Here is a 6,000-nt window from a genome sequence, read left to right as displayed (position 1 = left end):
GCCAAGCGCATTCAGAGATGGGGGAGAGCCTGGTGCATGAAAACCGAATTGAAATGGCAAATGACTGCACCTTTCCCACTAAATAGCCTGCCTAATGGATAGCACCAAAAGAAAACCCAGCACCTGTGTCTACAGCAAGGAAGGGCCCCTAGTTAGTGTATAATGAATATGAGAAGGCAAGTTACACATTCAGTTGGATGCAGGAATAAGTGTTGACAAGGATAAACAATAAAAAGGAATCCTTCCCCTGTTGAAATGAACACTTTCGATCAAACGGGTCTTTTATACTGGGGCATTCTGGGGAGAACTGCGGGGGATGTGCAGGGTTCTGTGTTTGCCCAGTGAATATACAGCATCCGCCATTCATCCAGCTCTAACTAGATCGTTATTGTGCATGCCTTGCTCATTTTAGAAAAACTAGTTCACGTTTAGTCTATGGATAAGCAACAGTCCTCAAAAAATAATGTTTTGTCATTTATTTAATCCCTAATGTATGCACCATACTGTCCTGGTACTATGTGTTTGCATAATTTATCACATTCATTTGAAAAATATCTTCTGATATTCCTTTAGCTAAGGTCAGTGATAAAAATTGTCGCAGTATACGTAAGAGATTTGGGGTGTAAAAAGTTCACACTAGCTAAGTCCCAGGATTGGTATTTGATTAGAAAATCTTAGTTCTAATGTAGTGGTGGAGGATGATTTGAAAATTATGGATTTGGAATTATTTTTCTACCTCTTTGGCCTAATTTAACATATTTTAGGATTTTATGATTAACTAGAGGACCAGTGCATGAATTTTATTGATTTAAGAGAGGAAGAGAGAGGGAGAGAGAGAGAGAAATATCAATGATGAGAGAGAATCATTGATCCACTGCCTCCTGCACCCCCCATACTGGGGATCAAGCCCACAACCTGGGCATATGCCCTTGACTAGAGTCAAATCTGGGGCCCTTCAGTCCATAGGCCAATGCTGTATCCCCTAAGTCAAACTGGCTAGAGCTCAATTTTTTTCTTTCAAACATGGAAATGGTAGATTAAACTACTAGGATTTGGTAGGACATAATTACAAAGCAACTAATTTATATTTCAACATTTTATATTAAAATTAGTCTCCTGAATACTTATTTCCCTAACCCCAGCAGAAATTGCAAGCAGTTCTCCTACTCTTTGTGGTAACTTGTAAATAAATACAAGCCTAATAATGAAACCATAACTCCACATTCAGGATTTCTGTCACTATCTGGTTGGGGTCCAGATGGAAGGGATTATGGGTCATTGACACCGGAACAGTACGGTAGTGACCTGGCTGGTATATGTGTGTTTTTAAAAAGTATATTTTTATTGATTCCAGAGAGGAAGGGAGAGGGAAAGGGAAATAGAAACATCAATGATGAGAGAGATTCATTGATCGGCTGCCTCCTGCATGCCTCACACTGGGGATTGACCTCAAAACCCGGGCATGGAACCTTGACCTCCTGGTTCATAGGTCAATACTCAACCATTGAGCCACACTGGTTGGGTGAAATCAACAACATCTTATCACCAGCAGGTGGCTTACCCATCACCCTCCCATAGCCTCTGGGCTTTCAGCTTCCATCCCTTCCACTGAAATCTCTTTTCCCTTTCTTACGGCCCCTTTGGGCCGAAGCCCTGCTCCACCATTGGTGAAAGGTCGGCTTTGTTTTTCTTTTTCTTTGGTAACTAAGCCAGCATGTCACAGGACCCACGCCAGTCTCTTCCTGTCTTATTAAAGCTCGTTTCATTTGGCTTGGGTAGGGAGACACACACCCTACCCTCAGATGGTGGGATGCAAAGAACAATGATGATTCTTGCCAACATATATTATCACTTTTATACCCTCAAGGTAGACTGAAATAATATGGAACAAACTAGTTTTATGATCTGTAGGCATGTCCTGTGCAATATTAGGAATAGAAATTTAGGATGTGTTGAGTATTTGCACGTGCATTTACCTTGATCTCAGCTGCTTTTGAGACAGAAAGGACCTGGTTGTAAATGTTACATGCAATCTGGTTTACAGACAAATCAGTTCCTGCTTTTTTCGTTTAACATTGTACTGAGTATTTTTTATATTGTGAGAGGAAAATATAAATATATCTTATGACTGTGTAATAATGTATAGTAAGAAAATTTCACATTTTAAGCTATTCCCATAATATTATCACTTTTGTCAATGTTAAATATGTCATTAATAATCCTTTTAGAATATAAAGTCTTACCTATTTTTAAATTATTTTTTAGGATGGGTTTTTTGAAATAGAATCATGGGATCAAAGGATATGACCGTTTTAAGACTTGATATAATCTGTAAAAGTTTTTAGAATCATTGAAGTGAACTTACATTGTAATCAGCTAAGTTTGGTGATACTCAATTCACTACACTTTGACAAATAGTGAATGTTATTTCTCTATGTTCATTTAATAACCAACTTGCTAAAGTTTCACATTTCAATCAGTACTTTTACATTTTAATATTTTTACATGTATTTTCTACATTGTACTATCAGCTACAAAATGATCATATTTTTTCTTTAAACTCACATATGCTATAACTTTCCCTGTTTCCCATCTTATTCCGTTGGACAGAATTCAGGCAACAGTGTTAAATGATTATGGAGAAGACAAGGGCAATCTAATGAATTTTGATGCCAAGTGATAACACTGGCAACTACTGCCTGCCCCTTAGAACAGAACAGATGCCTGATTGGGAGGCCAGTCTCGTCCCCTTAGATCCTGAGATGTGCCAGGCAGCAAAGTGAGAATACCCCACCCCACCCAATCCTGACACCTTCCTCAGTAAGAAAGGTTCGTTTAGAGCAGGGGTGACCATGAAGCAAGGCTGTTCTCTCTTCAGTGCACACTGGGGTTGAATAAAAAGGAATCAATGGAAAGATTTGGGGTATGTGAACTTTTCACCCTACCTCTTAGTTGGATAATAGTGATCAGCTCTCAAATGAATTTTGCTCTGACGTTAAATTGGCATTACAGTATTACCCAAATATGGGAAGAAGAGAGAGAGAGAGAGAGAGAGAGAGAGAGAGAGAGAGAGAGAGAGAGAGAGAGAGAGAGAAGAGCAGAAAAAATAAAACTTGCTGGTGAGCAGCCTGCATTCCCATTGTGGAGACCACAGTGGAAGGCACTACAGGTTGGAGCTTGAGGCTCTCTGTGGGTCACAGAGCAGAAAGCTCGGCGGTGGCTCACCAGTGCAGAAAGAGAGAGGAAGCGGTGAATCTCAGACTGGATACCCCATCGCACCCTCTGAAATAATCCAGCAAACAGAAGAACTGGGCAATGTTAGCGGAATAGAAATGACAGTCCCCAGAGAAAGTTGTGTACCTCTCCCCGAGAAACCCCATCTCACTCCCATCGGACTGCTGGAGTGATGTGTCCCCCCAACATATACGCATAAAACAAAACACACATCCCATATTTTGGGTGGATGGAAACAGGAAAGAGGAATTTCTAAATCAATGAGTTTTCAATCAACATGAATAGGACTGAGGCTGAAAGAATTCATGCCACCTGCATAATTATAAAATCTGACAGCAAAGAACGTGCTCTGTAAGAGAAAGCTCCATTTTCAGCATTGTTGGACTAAAACGGTTTTATCTTTATACACAAAGAAATTATAGTCCCCAATAAATCAGTTACATATGATCTTGATTATACTGAGAATACTTCTTCTTTGTTACACGTTAAGAACATTTTAGACTGAGGGTTGAAACTAAGGTAGATATTTTTTACCATGTTACCTTCCTCTCTCCTCCTGGCACTGCCTCTCACTATTTCCATTTGCTCATTTCTACCCTAAAATCTAACTTCTAGCTCAACATATCACCAGGATAGCTTTTGATTAATTCAACAGTTACCTGGACTTTACATTATTTGTGTTAAAATCTCATCTAATTTGACCTCTCTCCAACATTTTCTGTTGAAGAACCGTTGACCAGTTGCTCTCCTTGATTTGGGAAATTTCTCAATCTCATTTAATCCCTGATCTTTCCAGCTACTCTCCTGTCTGATTTGCAGACATAATCTACATTGTTGAGTTGTAGGTTTGGTTTGGGCCTCCTCTCAAATCTCTCTCTCTCTCTCTCTCTCTCATCAGTAATCTTAGTTACTGCCCATGGGCAGATGATTTCAAAATGTGTTTCTCCCATCCAAACTTCTTTAAACTCAAGATTGGGGTTAATTTTGTTAATGTTTTCCATTTACATCTTTCTCTTCCAATTTATGAGATAATTCCTGGACTTTACCTTCCAGGTCTTTCATTGAATTTTTATTTGGGTAATACTAACAACTTTTTTAAAAATTATTATTCTTATATTATACAATTCTGTACTCATTTTATAAATTTTTATTTGATTTGGTATTTTTTATTTTATGTTTACCTTTTAGATTTATTTTGGGAAGTTTGGGGTGGGCTTATATCTTTTTTTTTAAATATATTTTTATTGATCTCAGAGAGGAAGAGAGATGTAGAGAGAGATAGAAACATCACTGATGAGAGAGAGAATCATTGATTGGCTGCCTTCTGCACCCGCAACCTGGGCAAGTGCCCTGACAGGGAATAGAACTGTAACCTCCTGGTTCATAGATCAACTCTCAACCATTGAGCCACACTAGCTGTGCTGGGCTTATATCTTTTGCTAGCTCTGTGTTAAAATGCAAAAAGCATAAACTAGTTGCCTGTGTTTTGGCTTATTGGCAGGAGAAGGCAAAAATTCTGGGGAATACTAACTTTCAGCATTTGGTGGTCTTTGCTGTGGGGCCATGTTATTCATTGGCTGCTGGAAAACCATTCCGTTCTCCATATGTTTTTGATGAACTTTTTTTTTTTTTTAATTTTACAACTACAGAACAGTTGTTTATTAACACCTATTTTTCTTTTGTTCAGTAAAGCTCTTGCAATTAAGCTTTCCTCCTGTATCCATACAGTACTATTTTCTCCTCATATTTAAGGATTATTTTTTTATAGCTCCAAGCTAGTGTTACTTTTTACTCATATGAGGGCTTGGTGTTTGCTAAGAGCAGGGTGTTCCATTTCCTCTTAGTCCACCCTGCTGTCGATTAGCTAGTAATGGCTTTCTCAGAAGTCAGGTGGAGGAAAGGCTGATGTTATATTTCCTACTCAAAATTCAGATATTATGTGGTATTTGTAGGTAATTTTGTAAAGCAGTTTTTGTGTTGTGGAATGATTTCCTCCAACTCAGCCATGTAGGATTTCTTATATAAAGAGCAAAAATTAATCCTGGATTATTTAAATATTTCTCTCACTACATTTCTTTCTGATGACTTCTTCATACCCAGGATACAGTTTTCCATCGTTTTTTTTTTTTTTTTTTTTTTTTTTTTTTTTTTTTTTACCTTCCACACTGGATATGTTTTACTTACCAGTTTATATAAAATATTTATTTTTCAAAGCCATCAATGCATGCTTATGCTACAATTTTAAAAAGTATACGTACTGCCCAGCTGGTATGGCTTCATGGTTGAGCATCGTCCTATGCACCAGGTCACAGTTCCATTCTCGTCAGGGCACCTGCCCAGGTTGCAGGCTCAATCTTTAGTAGGGGGTGCACAGGAAGCAGCCAATCAATGATTTGCTCTCAGCATTGATGTTTCTATCTCTCTCTGCCTCTCTCTCCTCCTCTCTGAAATCAATAAAAAGATATTTAAAAAATAAAAAGTATGCACACAAGAAGTCAAAATATATATGAAGATAAATTTATTTTTAAATTTATGTATATAATTCAGCTTCTGTAGTGTTTGTGAGAATGTTCTTATTATTTTAATCATGGCTGGAGAATTTATTAACTATACGCCTTTCAATTGCCAATCATTTCACTCTTAATTATGTCATAAAAGCATTATTCTGTGTTTTAGATTCCAGACCTTTAAAAAGTCTCCTTTTTCAAAAACATCTACACTAATAAAGAGAAACATGCAAATTGGTGTCACTCCACTATGTCCACC

The sequence above is a fragment of the Myotis myotis genome, unplaced genomic scaffold (assembly GCF_014108235.1).
Source record: "Myotis myotis isolate mMyoMyo1 unplaced genomic scaffold, mMyoMyo1.p scaffold_m19_p_3, whole genome shotgun sequence".
Lineage (NCBI taxonomy): Eukaryota > Metazoa > Chordata > Mammalia > Chiroptera > Vespertilionidae > Myotis > Myotis myotis.
This window is presented reverse-complemented; position numbering follows the sequence as displayed.